The 19,865-nt window shown below is 38.1% G+C and overlaps 1 long non-coding RNA gene across 3 annotated transcripts in view; it reads right to left on the bottom strand.

Moving 5' to 3' along the window:
* The window catches only part of LOC138924121 (uncharacterized), a 29,991-nt gene extending 10,457 nt beyond the window's left edge, over nt 1–19,534 (bottom strand). For 2 of the 3 annotated variants that reach the window (XR_011438810.1, XR_011438812.1), the window contains exon 1: nt 630–711. This is a non-coding gene — a long non-coding RNA (uncharacterized lncRNA). Of the gene's footprint in view, nt 1–629; nt 712–18,942 lie in introns of those variants that run through there. The other variant, XR_011438811.1, reaches the window with a different exon arrangement.
* Nucleotides 19,535–19,865: the final 331 nt, after the last annotated feature.

The raw sequence follows: 19,865 nt of genomic DNA, 5'->3' as shown, positions 1-19,865 counted from the left end.
CAGGGGAAGCAGCCATGGCCCATTTCTGCTGGATTTTTGGGTTTTTTTGCTTTCATATAGAATGGGAGTCTATCGGCAAGGTCTTCCAGAAGAATGACTGCATCAAACCAGTTAAACCCAGAGTGGGCATTTTGAAACCAGTGTCTCATAAGATTTGCTAAAAATGGAGTTACACAATGTTCTGCTTTCTTCTATCCTTAAAGAGATTCTGCCCCTGAAATGCAGCATTTCAGGCCCAGCAAGTTCCAGCAACTTTACAGGTCGGAACATCTCAACAAAGCAAACTCTGCTTCTGGCTGACAAATTCCCCAAATCAACAAACTAACAAAAAGTTGTTAGATTTGGTAGTAAGAATCAGGCTAAGTTAAACATTTTTTGGATGCTTGTTTAGCAAAATCTTACAAAGATTTCACCAAAGTAGTCCCTGAAATACCTTCAAACTTGCCGAGTTTAATGACAGCTACTCTTCCCTTTAAAGAGTTAGCCCTCAGATTTCCAATAGTTCACAAAAGCAGTTTTGAAAACTTTCCTCATTAGACATGGAAACACACTGCCCTCGAGCCTTGAAATGAGAAAATTTCCCTTCAGTGTAATTGCTCCAAGTGAAATACCACATAATATTAACCTACTTGGACATCCCGGAGAAGTTTTCAAGTGGCTCATTACCTCTGAAGATAGTCAGTGTACTTCCTAATGTTTTCAAAACTTGTGAAACAGGAAATGAAACCAGAGAGCCAGGTCTTCTAAAATAATCTAATATTCATGCTGGCCTCAGCAGAATCATCACTATTAATATTCACTGAGCGATCTCTGGCTGCCAAGTACTTCACACTTAGCAATTCATTTCATCCTCACAAACAACATTATTTTCCTGTTTTACAATGAAGAAAGCTGAGGCACAGAAAGAGTAAGTAACACGCCTGGTGCCACACAGCAAGAGAACAGCAAAGCCAAGATCCAAATCTCCATACTCTAAAATACTACATTGTTCTGCCACTTAAAATAATTCTGGCCTCCTGAGAATGACTCATGTGAGTTTTCTCGGGGATTTTTACTCTGTTGAATTGTGTCTTTTATGTGGGAAGAGGACAGGCCAGCTAAGAGGAGCTAAGTGGGGCTCTGCATTCAAGAAAGGAAAGAGGTTCTTTCTCGCTGCATCTTGTCACAGGTGTTCTTTCTTGCTACTGCATTCATTGTGCAGTGCACGCTATGGATGCTAAGCACATTTTTACTACAGATGCTACAGTATGTTGGACCTCTGACTGTCGTTTAATGTGTGAATGTGTTGAAGGCATCTGGTGATAAAGGGACATCGGCGACATGAAGAAGAGCCCCAAAACCTTAGACTTAGGAGGAGAATGCACAGGATGCATTCCTTTTAGTTGTGAAATGGAGTCTCAGTTGAGGGGCGCTTTGGGGTCCATTGTGTTGTAATAATATTGATCATATATTTTATTGATAATCTATGCAGGAACAACATTGGACATTTCGTATGCATTAATTTTATCTAATTCTTATAATACCTCTACAAGATGGCTATTATGGTCCCCATTTTACAAATGACAGCCACAGTGCTAGTCAGTAGCAGAGATAGAATTTTACCTTGTGTCTTTTTTAATCCGAAGCCTGTGTTCTTTGTTGTTACTCTAGTTTTGCACAAAAGGGAGTCTAAATTTATTTTTTACACTGATAAAGGAATTGCCCAATTTTTGTTGTGTGGTACTGTGTCTCAGGAAGAGATCTCAGACAACACAACTGCAGACAGGCCTAGGGTCTCCAAAGCAGGTCGTTAGGAGCCAGGAAACACCCAAGGACTTGAAGACAAGACAATGTGGCAGTGGGAAGGAGAGTCAAGAGGAGAGGAGAAGCAAGGCAGACAGCATGGCAGAAATACAGTCCTCGAAACTGAAGTCACCCAGGTTTTGCTGAGGCCAGCCTTTCGAGCTCCACGTTACTACAGGGTCAGTAACTCTTCTTACGCTCAACCTAGATTCAGCATTACCATTCAGATTCCAAGTTACAGCTAATGATCTTCTACGTCTTGATGTTGCTCCTTATAGGCTGTTGTTAAAATCACAGTAGGTTCAGTAATCAGCCTTTGAGTCTTCCTCTACAAGAGCACACCTGGCTGACAGCCATGAGGAGCTTAACTGGTGGTTCTGAGAGATTGCTTGACATATCCCTTTGTTTCTGTCTCTTTCAACCAATGAAACTCTCCATTTTTACCAAAATATGTCAACAGCAACAGGAGATATGCTCATTTGAAAATGTTTATGAACAGTCACCTTACTTCAAGATGGCAAACTAAAACACAAATGTTACCATTTAAAGTATAGCTTTAATACCTTCTCATAGCAAATACACAATTATTTAATTCCAAATACACGATTATTTAACTCTATTGAAAGTTATAGTGGAATAGACACTAAATGATTGTTGCTAAATGATGGATGCATTCATTAGGACTCTTTTCACTGTGAATCTAGAAACTCAACTGAAACAAAATTACACTTAGAAGGGGAAATTTTTGACTTGCCCAAGTGTAAAATAGATGCTGGCCTTGGGCACATTGGAAGCCAAGAACCTGGTTTCTTGGACTCAAGTAATGTCTTCAATGTCCACCTCCAACTCTAGTCCAACACATCTATGTGTGTTGTTCTCATGCTCCCTTCCTTCAGGCATCTTCCTCCACCTGGTTGTGTACAGTGAAAGAGGTGGTGATGAAGATCTCCCTGCAAGCAGAGCAAAATGCAAGCTCTCCTCTTCTTGCTTTAGAAGAGTCCCAGAGAAGGACTGGGTTTGACCCAGCCAATCACTTGCATACTGCTTTGGACCAATCACTACTCAAGGGAGGTTATTCTCTTTCAAATCCTTCCTCTTTGAAAAGCAGGACATTTATTTGGAATAATTTTCCTTTTCAGTTTCATTTCCTTTTCAGTTTTATGCATTTAGCATTCTTAAAAATATAAAACAGGGAGATTTCAGAGGAAAAATCATCCTTTTATTATTTCACATATTCCGATGCTTGTACAAATATGGTTACAATATTTTAAAAAAATATACAAGAAAGTAAAGAAACTTTGCTGAACCATAAGTACTCCATAATCTACATTGAAATTTTTGCCGCAGAAAGGCAGGTAGCTTAAAATATTGTTCTTTCACAAGCTGGTAGGAATATTTTGGACAAGAACTTAATTTACAGAATCATATTGTAGAATCTCAAACACAGCAACCAACATGTAAACATATAATGTCGCTTTGTTTTATTTCAGAATATTTATTTCAGAAGCTCCTTACGAACAATGATATTCTGGGAACTTTTGTTATAAACATATGCTTGAAAAACTGTGTGGGTGGCTCACCATTGAGTGGAAGTTCTACTGCACTTTAAAGCTCTGTAATCTTAGGAATGTTTTAATTTTCAAAAGCAGATGTTCTTCTTGACATATTCAGTAATATTTAGCATATACAAAAGTGCTGAATACATCACAATGACCAAATGATAGACTTTACCACCTTTGTAGTCTTCTAAAGCTTAAAGAAAGAAAAAACAAACAAAAAAAAAACCTATACATTATTTAGTTCAAGGTTTATATAAAATAAGAGAGCAAATCAAATTTATTATCCTTTAGGCTTAGAATTCTCTTGCAGCCTTCATCTCATAGTAATTCTAGGAATGGTGACCGTCACTTTTAGTGGAAACTAAAAATGTTTCAGAGAAAACACTTTTCTCTGAACAGTTTCTTTGTGATGTTCCCAGCATGCTCAATGAGTACTCAACACAACTTGGGTGATAATTTTTGCTTCTCTCTTGATTTTTTAAAAATAGAGTAAGACATTGATGAAAGATATTGAAGAGGAAAAATAACTGAAAAGATATTCTGTGCTCATGAATTGAAGGAATTAATATTGTTAAAATGTCCATACTACTCAAAGCGATCTACAGATTCAATGCAATCTCTATCAATATTTCAATGGCATTTTCCACAGAAATAGAACAAACAATCCTAAAATTTATCTGGAACCACAAAAGGCCCTGAATAGCCAAAGCAATCCTGAGAATGAAGAGCAAAGCTGGAGGCATGCCACAACCTGATTTCAAACTATATTACAAAGCTATAGTAATCAAAACAGTATGGCATTGGCATAAAAACTGACATATAGATCAATGGAATAGAATAGAGAGTCCAGAAATAAACCCACTCATACATGGCCAGTTAATTTACTACAAAGGTGCCAAGAACATACAACAGGGAAAGAATTGTCTCTTCAACAAACGGTGCTGGGAAAATTGGACAGCCACATGCAAAAGAATGAAACTGGACCACTATCTTACACCACATACAAAAGTTACCTCAAAATGGATAAAGGGTTGTACATAAGTCCTGAAACCATAAAACTCCTAGAAGAAAACATAGGCAGTAAGCTCCTTGACATCAGTCTTGGAAACGATCTTTTGGATTAGGCAACCAAAGTAAAATAAACAAGTGAGACTATATCAGACTAAAAAGCTTCTGCACAGCAAAGGAAGCCATCAACGAAAATGAAAAGGCAACCTACAGAAAATATTTGCAAACCATATATCTGATAGGATTAATACCCAAAATATATAAAGAACTCACAACTCCATAGCAAAACAACAAACAACCCTGTTAAAAAAAGGGCAGAAAGGGCCAGCCCAGTGGCACAGCAGTTAAGTTTGCATGTTCCGCTTCAACAGCCTGGGATTCACTGGTTCAGATCCCAGGTGTGGACATCCACACCACTTGTCAAGCCATGCTGTGGTAGGCGTCCCACATATAAAGTACAGGAAGAGGGGCACGGATGTTAGTTCAGGGCCAGTCTTCCTCAGCAAAAAGAGGAGGATTGGTGGCAGATGTTAGCTCAGGGCTAACCTTCCTCAAAAAAAAAAAAAAAAAAACGAGCAGAAGATTTGAATAGACGTTTTTCCAAAGAAGACATACAGATAGCCAACAGGTGCATGAAAAGGTGTCAACATCGTTAATCATCAGAGAAATGCAAATCAAAACTACAATGAGGTTATACTTCATACCTGTTAGAATGGTTATTATCAAGAATACTAGAAATAACGAATGTTGGCAAGGATGTGGAGTAAAGGGAACTCTTGTGCACTGTTGGTGGGAATGTAAACTGTTGGAGCCACTATGGAAAACAGCATGGAGGATCCTCAAAAAATTAAAAATAGAACTGTCATATGATCCACTCCTGTGTATTATCTGAAGAAAATGAAAACACTAACTTGAAAAGATATCTGAACCCCATGTTCAATGCAGCATTATTTACCCAATAGGCAATAAATGGAAACAACCTATACACACACACACACACACACACACACACACACACACGTACAATGGAATAGTATTTAGTCATAAATAAGAATGAAACCTTGTCATTTGCAAGAACATGTATGGACCTTGAGGGCATTTTGCTAAGAGAAATAAGTCAGACAGAGAAATGATCTCACTTACATGTAGAATCTAAAACAACAGACAGCTCATAGCTACAGAGAACAGATTGGTGGTTGCCAGAGGTGGAGGCTGGGGGTGGGCAAAGTGGGTGAAGGAAATTAAAAGATACAAACTTCCAGTTATAAAATAAATAAGTCATGGGGATGTGATGTACAGCATGGGGACTATAGCTAATAATACTGTATTGCATATTTGAAAGCTACTAAGAGAACAAATCTTAAAAGTTCTCACATGAAAAAAATTCTGTAACTATGTATGGTGAGGGATGTTAACTAGACTTATCATATTGATCATTTTGTAAATATACAAATATCAGATCATTCTATTGTACACTTGATATGATATAATGTTGCATGTCAATTACACCTCAAAAGAAAAAAAAAGGAAGAGGAAGCACATGATTTCTACCCTCATGCAAAAATGCAATCCAGTGTTCACGAGGTAAGTTTAAAAAATACTGCTATATACCTCCATCTCAATGAGCTAATCAAGTTTTTTCCTATTTTTAGCATAAAAAACAAATATCATCCACACATATAAATGAGAGGTGTCCAGTTTAAAGAGAGATATATCTTTATTTTAGGGACAAAAGAAGAGAATGATACAGAGACTTTTATAAATTTAGAATATTCATTCAGTAACTAGTTTCTGAACTCCTATTATATGTCAAGCACTGTTCTAGGCACTGGGGAAAAGTATGGTGAATAGAACAAGATCTCACTTTTTTCCATGAGATTTCAGTGTCATTCAACTGACATTGACCCCCTTTGTCAAGTGACTTAGCCAATGATCATAATAAAATTCCATCTATAAAGTACCTTATTGTTTAAGTAAGAAGCTTATTATGTATGAAAGAGATTCCTTTGGTCTTTAAATAGAAAAGTAGAAAAAAATTCAAAGGCCAAAATATCGGATGCAAATTGAATAATGAGAAGTGGCATACTGGCTTGATCAAAATATGAATTGCCAGCTTCAATGAGCTTCCTCTATGTTGAGAATCTCTTAGGAATGCCTTGTAGACAGATCAAAGAAAAGAAATATGAGGAACTCCGTTCTTTTCATCACTTTCAATGAGTTAAAAAAAGAAAACATGGTAGGATCCTCTCTAAACCTCCTTGCGTAGCTCAGTTCATGTGAACCTAAACAGCAAGATATCAAGGAAAAGATTTCTCATGTTGTATTGGGAAGGCGAGAACATCCTTGACTTTTATTTCTAAGATTAATATATATTTGGCAAGTGGGAGATTTCATAATGGATTCTAAGTTTCTCATTTTAGAACATTAGTATTTTCTAAATCAGAAGCCATATATGGAGACCGCAATGTGCTGACCAGTGATTTTATAGAGCTCTCATAGGTTCCTGTGGATAATTCCTCTGCTAATGTCTCTGAAGGTCACTGGAACAGGGATACTATCATTTCTCAGTTTCAAAAAATATCCCCTGTCCTGAGTGTGTCACAGAATATGATGGCTGTCCCTTATTTCCCCATTCTCTCTTCAATCAACTCATCTGTGCCAGCTCAGCAACAACATTCCATTCTGCAGCCATGAGTCTACAGGGACTGGTGAGATACGCCAACTCAAACTTCTGCCTGGACCCCCAGCCCTCTAAAGAGCTACATACAAAACAGGAACAAACGAAGCCATTGCAAGGAGACTTGGTCAGACTGACTTAGTCAACAACTCCTGGGATAATTCCTTCGTCAGTAATGGAGATATGAAGAAAAACAATGTTTTCAATTCCAGTACAAAGTTCCATTTATGTTTTATGTCACACTCCCTTGTATCATTATGAAATAATAAAATTTTAGCTGCATGATCCTAGGCAAGAAGCTTTATAAACTAAGTACTATCTCAAAATACCTAACCTGAAGGACTGTTGCAAGAATAAAATGATAGAATGTATTTAAAAACATTATCACAGTGTCTGGTAAACAGAGCAACCACATTTTACCCTCCAGAGGGCACCATTCACATTGATTTCTGTGTATGGAGACCCCTGGAACTAGGCAGAGATGTGATATACTGGCAAATATTAATATTAAAAAAATAAGCACATGGTAGGCACACAGGATGCTCTATGTAGACATTCTTTTTACTTTTCTCTATACATCAGGAAATAGTACTAGTGATGAAGCTGTTATCTGCTAAAGGTACCAGTCTCTGATGACACACTTATCGTATGTGAAGGATCCATTCTGAGAAATGATGGTGTGAATTAACTCAAGTGATACATTGTGTAATTATCGCATGATTCCTAGCGAACTGTGCTCTGGGCATCCCACTCCAGACATTTCTCTTCTACTCTCTTCAATCCTCTCAAGTCATGGCATGTCTCCAACAAGAGCTCTTTTCATCTGCTATTCGTATACATTTTGCCAGTACTTCCGGGGTGCTGGGATGTTTCTGATGCCCTTCAGAATGTGATCCCTTATTGCTTACTGATATCTACCCCTAGTTTTCTTCACTATTTCTTTGAAGGGAACTACAGCCTCCAAAAAAGATGCATAATAGTCTTTGGGGTTTTTTTTTCCCCAGCAAATGTATCATTATTATTTACCTAGGCAGCCTTTGCAGTTCAAGTATATTCACTGTATCAGAATATACAGAAGAAAGAAAAACCACAACAAAGGAGAAAATATTATGACGGAACATTCAACTCAGGATCGCACGTTAGAGTACTCCCCTCCAGAAAGTGCGCAAAGAACCTGCCCCACCAATGCTCAGAGAACGCAAATTACACAAATTAGCCATGTACTGACCGCTGGTGGGAGTATAAATTAGTCAAGCACATTGGAAAGAAATTTGATGATACCTATTAAAATTGAATTTAAACACATCTTACAATTCAGCAAGTTCACTCAATTAGACACCTTGGAGAAACTAGCACATGTGCACAAGGAGAAATAATTAGAATATATACTTCAATGTTGCTTCTATCAGTGAGAAACTGGAAAGAACCCAAATATCTATCAAACAAGAATGATAAATTGAGATATATTCGTACAAAAGAATGCTACACAGCAGATAAAAATCAATTAACTAAAGCAACACAAATAAACATGGATAAATCTCAAAAATATATTCGTGAGTGAAAAAGCAGCTTCCAGTATTCATTTAGTTTTTTTCAAGAGGAATTTATTAAGCATTTTCTGTGTCAGATACGCAAGATTGTTCTAAGTTGTAGTTATTCAACAGAGGGGAAATAGGCAAACTCTAATATCTCAAGGAGTTCACATCCTCATGTGAGGAAAAAGAGCCACGATGCAAATAAATAAAAATACAACACATGAAGGGTAAAAAATGAGTGAAGAAAATTAAAACAGAATGAGGGCATAGAGACTGAAGGGACAATTCTGTATAGCATAATCAAAAAGAAATTTTGATAAAATATTGGTTGAGCAGAGAGCTGAAGGTGATGAGGGAGCAAATAGGGGGAGTACTTTCCAGGAAAAGAGAGCAAGCAGAAGCCCTGGGCTAAGGCTTTGGTATGTTCCAAGACTACTAAGGAGGCCAGTGTGGCAAGGGAAGGAGTGGTAGGAGATGAGCCTGAGAGGCAAGAGAGCATAGGGAGGTCAGAGTAAGGACTTTGCTTTTGTTCTGGGTAAGACAGAAAGCCATTAGAGGATTTCAAAAAGAAGAGTTACCTATGTGACTTATTTTCAAAGAATCACTCTGAGTGCTAAAGGACCAACGACCAAAGCTGAGAAACCAGTTAGAAGGTTTTAGCAATTTCTCAAGGGAGCGATGATGATTGTTTGCATGAGGTTCGGGGCCATGCAGGTGGAGATAGTAGCTAGATACTGGATTCTAGATAGAGACACTGACATTTGCTTATGGGTTGGATTTGGGCTGTGAGGAAAAGAAAGAAGTTCTGGGTTATTCCATGGATTTTGTTTAGAGCTAGTAGAAGAAAGGAATTTCTATTTACTGAGCTGGAGAAGACGGTAGGAAGTACAGATTTGGGGGTATGGTAGGCCAAATAATGGGCCTCCAACTACAGAACCTGTGACTATGTTACCTTGCATGGCAGAAGGGATTTTGCAGATGTGATTAAGGTAAAGAACTTGAAATGGGGAAATTATCATGCATTATTCTGGTGGGCTCAATATAATCACAAGGTTCCTAAATGAGGAAGGCATGAAGGTCAGAATCAGAGAAGGAGACGTGACACCAGAAGCAGAGGTCAGAATTATGCGATCTCTGGCTTTGAAGATAGAAAAGAGCCAAGAAGTGCAGGTGGTTTCTAGAAGACAGAAAAGGCAAGAAACAGATTCTCTACCGGAGGCTTCAGAAGAAAAATAGCCCCACTGACCCATTTTAGCATTTAACCTCCAGAACTGCAAGATAATAAGTTTGTGTTTAAGCCACTAAGCCACTAAGTTTACGGCTTTTAAACGACCAAATTTGTGGTAATTTGTTACAGCAGCAATAGGAAACTAATACAAGGGAAATTAAGAGTTAGGTGCCTGGTATATTGCAACATCCAAGCGGAGAGGACAAGAAGTTGGATATATGAACTTGGAGTTTGGGAAGAAGACTAGGCTGAAGATATAAATTTTAGATCATCAGCCTATGGATGGTGTTTAATTCCTTCACATTGGATGAGATCATCTAGGGAGGGAGTATAGACGGGGAAGAAAATGGTCAAAGAATTGAGCCTAAAGGTAACTCCAATGAAAAAATGGAGCTAGCAAAGGAAAAGACTGGCCAGGGGGCTGGCCCAGTGGTGCAGCAGTTAACTTCACACGTTCCCCTTTGGCAGCGTGGGGTTGGCTGGTTCAGATCCCGAGTGCAGATCTACACACCACTTGGAAAGTCATGCTGTGAGAGGTGTCCTACATACAAAGTAGAAGAAGATGGGCACAGATGTTAGCTCAGAGCCAGTCTTCCTCAGCAAAAAGAGGAGGATTGGCAGCAGATGTTAGCTCAGGGTTAATCTTCCTCAAAAAAAAAAGAAAAGAAAAGAAAAAAGAAGAAAAAGAAAAAAAAAAAGGAAGAGTCGCTAGAAGGACAGTGAAGGAGGGCTAATCCCTAGAGTGTTACCCTCCTCAAGAAGAATGGAATGGATGTTTCTGTCAAATGCTGCTGATCAGTTGAATAAGACGAAGAAAAAGAAATAATTATTGAAGTGGTGCCTTTTATATAACAATACTATTTACTTTTTTATACCAATGTTCAAAATAAAAATACAAAAACCATGTTTGGAAATATACACCAAACTCAATGTAGCATTAATTCTGAGGAGATACAGAAGTAAAAGAAGGGAAAAAATAGGTTCGGGGAGCAGTAGACAGGATTTTCAACTGAATCTATATGTCTTACTTTTAAAAATAGATCTGAAACAAATATAGAATATGTTAGGATTTGTAAAACTGGTGGTGAGCATGTATGTAGGGGTTTATTATATTGTATTTTCTGAACATTTTATTATTTCATAATTGTTAAAAGGCATGCTAAAATGGATTGTTTTGTATTTATATGCATATATATCAAGTATATATGTGTGTGCTGACATATGTTTATATATACAAAATATTTCAGAGGCAAATAGCATAACAAATACTAGAAGCTATGTCAGATGGCATGTGCATATAGTCTATACTAGGGTAAGGACACAAACACCCCTTTTGAGCCAGCCCTGATCCAGGGGCCAACAAATCACAAAACTTGGTGCCCACTTGGAAAATCAATGCTATTTCAGGGACAAGGTGTTTAGAACTAGGCAGAAAATTATAGTAAAAGTAATTTCTTATGGTTTCAGAAAAATTAGATATGAATATAACAATTAAACACAACATGGTGGAGAACACAGGAGACCAAAAGCTGTTACATTCCAGAAGAACAGTTGGAATACGTGATCTTGATGATTTTTTTTCCCAGTTCTATTAGAATAATAGTAACAGAAAAAAGTGTAACCCTGTCACCTGGTGTTAGGTATAATGGCCTGAAGCTTAGACATATATGTGTGACATTTGTGGTATTCGTCATTAGGAAAATGCAAATTAAGGTGAGATACCACTACACCAGGAGTCAGGAATTTTTTTCTGTAAAGAGCCAGATCATAAATATTTTAGGCTTTATAGGCCAGACGGTCTTTATCACAACTACTCAACTCTGCCATTCTAAAGCAAAAGCAGCCACAGAAAATTTATAAACAAACGGGCATCACTGTGTTCCAATAAAGCTCAAGTGCAAAAGCAGGTGGTAGGATGAACTTGGCCTGCAGGCCATAGTTTGCTGACTCCTGCGCTATAATCTCTAAAAAGGCAAAAGTTAAAAAGAATAACTGTACCAAGTGTTGGTAAGGATGTAGAACAACTGAAATTCTCGCATACTGCCGGTGGAAGGGTGCCATGATACAACCACTTTAGAAAACACACACCGACTACAGGACCCATCCAATCCTCTCTTAGGTATTTACTGAAGTAAAATGAAAGCACAAAGGCTGATACATGGCTTTCAGAGTAACTTTATGTGCGATAACCAAAAACTGGAAACAACCCAAATATTCATGAACCGGTAAATGGATACACAAATTTCAGTATATCCATACAGTGGACTAATACTCAGCAATCAGAAGAACAAACTATTAATACACACATAATATGGATGCAGCTCAAAAGAATTGTACAAAGGGAAGGATGCCAAGCAAATAAGGAAACATACTGTATGATTCAATTTATATAAAATTCTCCAACCATAAATTAATCCATAGTGACAAACAGCAGCTCAGTGGTTGCCTGAAGTTAAGCGTGGAGGCAGGGAAGGATGAAAAAGAAGGATTACAAAAGAGTATATGGAAATATTTGAGAGAGATGGAAATGTTCATTGACTTGACTGTGATTGTGGTTTCACGGGTGTAGACATATATCAACATTTATAAAACTGCAACACTTTAAATATGTGCAAAAACAATTGTGGCTGAGAGGTAAAAGAGGGGTAGTACAGAGAAGTGATTTCTCTCAGAGAGCACCGTGAACGAGCCTACATCTGACCCCTTTCCCACGCAGTCTACAGATTATAGTTAGGTGTCTCCACTGAATCAAAGATATCAGTGTTCAGATTTAATTTTAAAAAGTTACTAAATTCACAAGCAAAAATGAATTATACAGGATCTTAGTAATAATATCTTGTATGTAGTCTTGTATACAAAGATTCCAGCAAAGCTGATGAACAAAATTTGTATTGTAACAAATTTTTTCTGTTTAATATCAACTTGGCTACACTAACAGGCTGAATTCTCTGTGGTTTTCAAATAGTGACAATGGTAACTCGTACTTTAGGAGTTAAAACCAATATTATAACTATGCTGAGGGATCAAAGGGAGTCATTGTCATTAAGATGACCATGATAATTCAGTGACAGAGACTTAAGCAAACTTCAAAAAGTTGATATACTTGTTTTATTAGAAGCGTGATGTTCTAAGACAGTAGATTTTAGGGATTTTCCTGCACAAAGTCAGAGTTCCCATGTTCTCTGAATATAAACATTGAAAATTGATCATGTAGTTTTATAACAAAAACAACACAGATCATCATCTCATTGTTTTCTTGAATAAACAGCCAGCCTGTGGCTCCCTGAGGTCTGACCCCTGCTGCCCTACCTCAGGGCCTGGCACCATGTCTGACAACACACAGAGGGTGCTCAGTAAATGAAAACAGTGGTCTCCTCTACAACTGTCACTTAAAAAGTACCACACTGAACTTTTAAACTAGTTCTACCTGAAGGCAACTGCAAGAAATGTTTAATTATGCCTAATATAAGCAATCAGTAAGTGCATAATCTCTGAAAACCAGTAGCTTTAAAGAAAGAAGTCTAAATAATAATAACAATAGTCTTAAGAGTATTATCGCAATAATAATGTTACCAATAACAAGAATACTATTGGACACTTACCATGTGCCAGGCACTGTGCTAAGCACTTTACAGATGTCTGTCATGTCTTTTACTCCTCACATGACTGTTGTGAGGTAGATATTTCTGTTATCCTCACTTTAGACTGTTCTCACCTATTAGCTCGTGTTTGTACAGGGAACAGACCACATCTTTCTTGTGCTGCACCCAGCACCAAGCATGGTTTCCCAACAGATATTTGTGAGTACCTTATACTATTGACTAGGGAAGCTCTGTACCAGGCCCAGCGTTCCATACCTTGTAAACAGCGAAGTCAAGACTCAAACTTAGATCATTCAGACTCCAATTTCCATTTGCATATTGCTCTTTATTTACACCACTGAAAAATTAAAAACAACCTAAATGTTCAATGGTATAGAAATGGTTAAATGCATTTTGTTATGATAACTCTACAGAGTAATACACATGCATTAAAATGTTAATTTTAAAAACTATACAGCTACATGGGAAAATGCTTATACATTAATGAGAAAAAAGAAAAAATTGTATCTCTGCTTTGATTATGTTTATGTAAAAATGATGTATACATATTAATAAGACCTAGAAGGAAGTAAAATATTAAGCAATTTTATGGTGGTTGTGGATGTTTTTAATTTCCATTATTATTATTTAATATAGCCTTCTAAAAATTACTTTAAAAAATAAGAAAAACAGTAGCATAGGATATGCTTATATTATGTGGAAATTGCATTTTAGCCAATGAGTTTGCATTTAAACACTACTTCAACCATCCCTATTTCAAAATGAATGCGATATATTAGTTTTGAACAAGTAAGAATTAAGTTAAAATCCCCGCCTGTGCTTAATGCGTAGTGTGGGGGAGGCTTAGGGATTCTAACATTCCCAAGGTAGAGAAAAGCGGCTGATAAGCCTTCCCTGCCTTCTCAAGGGGTCATACTCCTAAATGTCGTCTATTTCTTTGCACCAGATCTACAAAAGTCTACAGAGTATTAGCTATGTTAACAACACTTTGCAAGACAGGGAAATTCTAGTAACCAAATTTCCCTTATGTCTCCATCTTCAACAGCAAGTTTAACACCAAAATGATGCTCCCTTCATTTATAATCTTCAGGTAAAAGAGGCGTTCAGGCATTCAGAAGGTCATATTACCATGTATTTCTGCCTCTCTCTTCCTCCCAAATTTAAGAGACTTCATTCCTTATCCAGTCACCACAGCCTTAGATCACTGCAGCCTCCAACAGGAGAGAGACATCACTACCAACAGATATGCATTGGGCACCGGGTTACAGCTCCCAGTTCAGAGCATTCGAATCCTAGTTCCGTCACTTATCGGCTTGGGACCAGAATTGAGACAAGTCATGTAACTTTTCTAAACTCCAGTGTTCTTGGCTATGAAATAAGCACCGTAATGGCATTCAACATTGTGAATTATAGAAAAGATTAATTGAGAAAATGTAAATAAAGTGCCTAGCCCATAGTAAGTGGTCATTAACGTTAAGTATTACCATAATAGTCATTAGCAGTATTGCCGCTCCTTATCAAGACCCTCCAGCAACTCTGGGATGCTTCCTGCTGACTTCTAAAGCTCTTCACCGTGTCTTCACCATATTTTCATTTGCCTAGTCTCTATTTATATCTTCTTATATATATTTTTAGATTATTTCTTTGCTCTCTCACCTCTAAGCATTACTCATACTTGAAATCCTTCACGAAGCTTTAATAGGTATACAAAAAGGATTTTCTTAATGAATGGATAAATTTCACATCTTTTGCTCAATCTTTAAATCTTAATTTAAGATTTAAGCAGTTTTCCATTAAAATACAGTGCCTCGCTGAGTATTTGACATCAGAAGCCCCTCCAGTTGAGGTACTGAATAAAAAAAAAATCTGACCTTTTGTTGGAGAGAATGAATTATTGCCACAGTCAGATTTAAAGGATGCAGGAGTGGTGGTTTCCATTTATCTCTATTTAATCCATTAGTCTGACCTGTGCAAAAACCAAATGGATCCTGATGGATGACAGTGGACTAACACAAACATAATCAGTGTTAGCCCCAGTACAATTGCTATACCAGATCTGGTATCTTTACTAAAGCATATGAATACAGCCCCCCTTTTGCACCCATTGATTTTGTGAATATGTTCTAGTCAATATCCATCAGGAAAGGAGATCAAAAGCACTTTGCATTCACTTGATATGGACGGGTAAACCTTAACAGTCTTGTTGTAGGGCTATGCTAACTCTACTGCTGTCTATCACGATAAATTATGAAGGGACCTGAACCATCAGAACACTGCAGCATATCACATCAATACACTATATTGATGACATCATGTTAATCAGACCTGTTGAGGAAGAAGTGGTAAGTACTCAGGATGCATCAGTAATCAACATGCTCCCCAGAGGAAAAGAGACAAATCATACAAAGATATTGGAGCCCATTCTTTGGGTCCATTGATCTGAGGTGTGTTGGGACATTTCCTTCAAAATAAAGGACAAGTTATTGTATCTTTCATCAACTATCACTAGGGACCTCAACGTGTGAGAAGGCCTCTATATATTTTGGAAGCAGCAAATTCCATACTTGGCAATACTGCTCAGTCCATTTATCAAGTGACACAGATACTATAATATTTATTGAAATGGAATGACAGAGGCCAGGTAACCAGATCACTGTCTTTAAAAGGGCAGTAGGGTGTAGGAGTTAAAAACACAGACTTTGGAATCACCTTATCCATATTCAGAACTCAGCTCTGCCACTTACCAGCTGTGTGAGCTTGAGGAAGTTACATTGCCTCTCTGATCTTTAGCTTTCTCATCTGTAAACTGAAAATAATAGTACTCACCTATAGAGCTGTTGTCAGGACTATTATGAGTTAATACGTCTGACACAGATAAAGTTAGATATTATGTTTGTTATATTGGAAATGCCTCCAGTAAAATGGGCTAGATATTTGGGGAAGTGGGAGAGAAGGAGAAGACCAGAAGATAATTTCAAACATTTGTGTTCATGGGCTCTTTTTAGCGAATGGGATGAAAAGGTTAAGTATTACTTTGACAAAAGAAAAAGTGAAGGCTTAGTTCTTAAGTATAATGCATGGAGAAGTAAGGTCAGAGTGTGATGGAGAGAAAGACATACCTGGAGATGGGGAAGCAGACCCACACAGAGAAGAGATGGAGGTGACTGGAAGACATGGGATGAGTGATCATCACCATGAGAGGACAGGGAGGAAGGACAAATTAGAACGATCTGAAAGTTGGAAGGAGAAAGTTAGGAAGGCTTGAGAAGACCAGAAATATATTTCAGGTTGCAGAGTGTACGTGTCAGTGAAGAATAAACATCAGGACCTTTATAGAACAGACAAAACAGTTGACAGGAAAAAGAGAGATTCAGACGGTCCCTGTGTTGAGAGAATTTTAATTGAGAAGAGCATTCTGTTCTGGGCATCCTGTTCTTGCAACTACAACTATCAGCACTCTGGTAAGACTATGAGAATTGAGCAAGGTGATTAACAAAGAGAAGAGGTAATCAGAGTCACCGAGGAAATAATTGTAAAAATAGTAGGCAAAAGCACGTACACATGATCCAGTAGTCAGCAGGAACCAAATAAAACTGAATATATTCAAGCTCCAAGCACACCCAGTCAATAAATATAATCTTCCTCATGTCATTGTTTAATGATTCCCATTGGAGTGGGTTTCAACAGGGACAATGTGTCCAACGTTGACATGTGCATAGAAAATGCACAGTTGGAAACCAGAGCTGTATCAACGTCTGAGCCCATGATGATCAGATGATAATTTTGACCCTCTAACATTGTCTAAATGGGCCCTAAAAGACTCCTTGTGTTCACATCCCAGCTCCAACACTATGTGTGCAAACTTAGACCTTGTTTAACTTCTCCAGGTCCCAATTCCCTCATTATAAAATTAGAATAATAAAGGTACCTATTTCATAGGATTCTTATAAAAATTAGATGAGTAAATATATGTAAAGTGCTTATCCCAGTGCCAAGCACAGAGTAGACAGTATATAAGAATCCACTAGTGCAATCTTTGTAAGAGATGCCACCTCCCTTTCCAACTCTCCAATTAGATCCCTCTGTTACATCTTCGTTTCAACATGATATATTTAAAGATGAAAGTTTTAAATTATTTCAAAGTGTTCTTTTTCTTAACAACTATTTTATTTGTTTATAAAATTTGTTTATAAAATAGATAAAATGATAAAATAGATAAAAATGAGGGGAGGGGAGACAAAGGGGAGCTGAGCCATCACAGCTGTTTCCAGCAGTGGCTGGGCGTGGTCAGCACTCCAAAGTCATCAAATAAAAAACATTTCAACACACTGTCACATGTGCCAGATTCGCCATGTGGGTTATAAAGACCTAAATCTCTTCACATAAAAGTCTTGCATTTGTGTTAGTCCTACAAGAGCTAACACACATTAATTGCATCTCAGAATTTTATTTTTATTTTGGATGAAATAGGTTTCTAGAAGAGAGAGGCTTGAAAAACTGTGCTTCTGTTCTCCCCAGCAAAGTCCCAAACAATAAATTAAGGTGTCATCTCAGAGGACCCGTCTTCCAGTGCCGTAGAGACTCCTGGAGGCATTTTTTTCAAAATAACAGGGACTGCATAAACAAAATACTCTCTCCAAAGTGGTAGAGATAGAGGTTTCTGAAATGGCTGCTCATTTGGTAAAAGCCACCAGCCAAACTTTCTCCCCTGACAAACACGCACCTCAGGGACACAGCCCTGTGCTAGGTGCCACTGAGTAGAGCCTGGGGCTAGAGATGTGATATTTCAGTAAAAGAATGTTCTCATCAACAAATGCCCTCCAAACCCTAATGGTCATGAGATAGAGGTACTACCTTATCTCTGAACAATTTAGAGTTTTATCCTGTTCCAAGGATAAAAAATACTCAAGCAAAATTTTCCATGGTCATTCACAATATCAAAAAGCAAAGCCCTGAAACATCACTTTTTCTGGCCTAAGGCAGTCTCAATGTTTTTCTCTAACATGGCAATTATCGTCTTAGAATATTTCTCTCCATTAGTTGCATAATCATTAAATAATTACTAAGGATCTAGCCTTAGAGGAAAAACTCATCTAAAGAGATATTCCCTAAAGATTCAAAATCAGTCTAGATAAAGGCCAATAATAGAACTGGATCCAGATGAGACAGGAGTCAGAGTATTAGCTGGTTATAGAGAGTATTTGAAATAATTTTATAATTGCTGGGAAGACTTTGTTGTTTCCTCCTGGCAAGACTACTTGGGGGCACCCAGAATATGGCAATAGACCTACCTGATAGATCAAGTCAGTAGTCATTCATTCCATCCTCTTTAACCGAATTTCACATGCCTCATGAGTTTGAGCCATCCCAGGATACATGGTAATATATGTCTGCTCACCAACCATCCACAGCTTCTCGCGGGTGTCTCCCATTTAGCGGCCCCACCAGTCCTTATTCCTCCACCTCCCTGATCCCCTGGTTCCCATTTCACCTCCATATATTGGGTCTGATTCTCCATTAAGCCCCTTGGATTGATGCCCCCGTCACTGACCTTCAGCAGACTTCCAGGACACCACTTCCTGTTTCTGTGCTCTAGCTTCCCATAGCAGACGCCCAGCCATGTGGCATCTTCCCAGGTTTATTCTGGCACAAGCCTGACCTCCTTCTGACCAGGAGAATGAGATGGGAATTTCAAACAAACGCTGGGATTTCAGCAGGCCAGATACAATATGATGCCCAAACAATAGACCCATCTCCAACCAGATTTGAGGCAAATAATCTGTGGCCAACAGGGTTCCAAGAGATGTTGACTTTTAAGCTGCAGTTCACAAGTGACAAGTGGTGTCGATCTTTGTGCAGAGGATATTAAGCAAGTTCGTGAGGATCAGGGCCAAGACTTTAGTCCTTCTGGAGAGGGAGTTTCCTAGAAAAACACTCTACCTCAGTTCTAGGTTGGAGGGAAGGAAGAGACAAGACAGTTATAATAACTGTACCTGGAATATTGGGATTGAGGCTTTAACCCCAATTATAAGAAGTGGGGCACACAGGTCCAGGTCATTTGGTGCTAGAAATGTCAGTGACCTTGATCCATTACTACAGTAAGGAAAGAACAATCCAGTTGCAATGGAGGTGACAATAGAGACAGGAGGAGCTGTTCCCAAGCCTGCCTGCGCCAAGATGTTTTTCCTCCAGTCCCATCCTGTTTCCTCCCACTCCTGATTCAGATGGTAACATCTAAAGTAGAGAAAGATTTACTCAGAGCTGCTGTCAAACTCCCACCCAAGCGTGGGTTGCCAGTAGGCAGAAAGGCTTATCTCTTGTGCAGTTCCCATGGAAAGAGAAGTTTTTCCCTGTTTTATTGTTTGGTTTAGTCAGACAGATAGAAATCTCAGATGATGCTGATATGAGCAATGAAGTAATTTATAAACTGTTTGCCAGAAAATTGATCTTCCTGTAGTCTGCCACACTACATAC

This window comes from Equus caballus, chromosome 5, assembly GCF_041296265.1.
Source record: "Equus caballus isolate H_3958 breed thoroughbred chromosome 5, TB-T2T, whole genome shotgun sequence".
In the NCBI taxonomy this organism is placed as follows: domain Eukaryota; kingdom Metazoa; phylum Chordata; class Mammalia; order Perissodactyla; family Equidae; genus Equus; species Equus caballus.
This window is presented reverse-complemented; position numbering and strand designations above follow the sequence as displayed.